Source organism: Dipodomys merriami, unplaced genomic scaffold, assembly GCF_024711535.1.
Source record: "Dipodomys merriami isolate MVZ:Mamm:240054 unplaced genomic scaffold, mDipMer1.0.p SCAF_2747, whole genome shotgun sequence".
NCBI lineage: Eukaryota > Metazoa > Chordata > Mammalia > Rodentia > Heteromyidae > Dipodomys > Dipodomys merriami.
In genome coordinates this window covers 33,748-34,864 of record NW_027204212.1, presented here as the reverse complement: position 1 = coordinate 34,864, position 1,117 = coordinate 33,748, and the positions used below count along the sequence as shown (strand labels likewise).

The following is a 1,117-nucleotide window of genomic DNA, read 5'->3' as shown; positions in this document are numbered from 1 at the left end:
GGGGAGAGAGCGGTTGGCGGCGAGAGCAGCAGGCTCGGCTTGCTGGCAGAGGCTGCGGTCCGTGCGTTGGTGCGAGCGTGCTCCGATGCAGTTGTGCGCGAGCAGGCAGGCAGGCAGGCGCAGCAGGTGTGTGTGAGGCGAGAGCCGCAGGCAGAGGCAGAGGCAGAGGCTGGCGAGAGTGTGGAGAGCGGAGGCTGCAGAGGCGGCGAGCAGCATTTGGGGCTGCGCGCAGCGGCAGCAGGCGTCTACGGCCATACCACCCTGAACGCGCCCGATCTCGTCTGATCTCGGAAGCTAAGCAGGGTCGGGCCTGGTTAGTACTTGGATGGGAGACCGCCTGGGAATACCGGGTGCTGTAGGCTTTTGCCTCCACCCGGCCCGGGGGCCCGCCCCGCCCTCCACCTCTCCACGCCCACCCCAGGCCTACTGCCTCCTCCGCCCCCCTCCACACCCCTGCCCTCTTCTTTCCTCCAAGCCAGCCCACCTTAGTCGGCTTCTTCACAAACCCAGCCCGCACCGCTCAGCCTGCCTTCTCCACACTTTCTCCACACATGCTCACACACCTTCCTGCCACGCTGACTCCCTCACAGTCACAATCACCTGCTCCACACACACTCAACCCCTAGCTCCACCGTGCTCACAGCCCTGCCTAGGGAGCCCCTGCCCACCCCACACACTCTGACCACACCGCAGGCCCGTGCCACACCCTGCACTTCCGCACGGGGGCGCACTCACACCCACCCCCCTCCCCCGCCCCCCCCCCCCCTCCACCGCTCTTGCCTAGCTCACTGGTTTCTCGCTTCTGGCTGCAATCACATCTAGCCTGTGGCCAGCAGCTCCCCGACCGGACCCGTACCCGTACCCGCCCATCACTCAGACACTCCACCCGCCCCTCTACTGCCTGGCATGACTTCCGGTGGGTACCTGAGGGACTTCTTTGTGGCTTTGCCCAACCTTCTCTATGTGTGATGCCTACTCCTTGAATAGAAGAATTGCAATCACTGAAATGAGGCTTGGCTCAAGTGTTCCAAGAAAGCCTTTCCTGCCTGCCTGCCTGCCTGCCTGCCTGCCTGCCTGAAGAACCTGAGCTTCAATGCCAGGACATACTAGCCAAGAG

General features: G+C 64.1%; 1 non-coding gene across 1 annotated transcript; it reads left to right on the top strand.

The window, feature by feature from the left end:
• Positions 1 to 243: 243 nt before the first annotated feature.
• On the top strand, positions 244 to 362 carry LOC138837728 (5S ribosomal RNA). Its single transcript, XR_011375433.1, has one exon. It is a non-coding gene; the product is annotated as a 5S ribosomal RNA (ribosomal RNA).
• Positions 363 to 1,117: the final 755 nt, after the last annotated feature.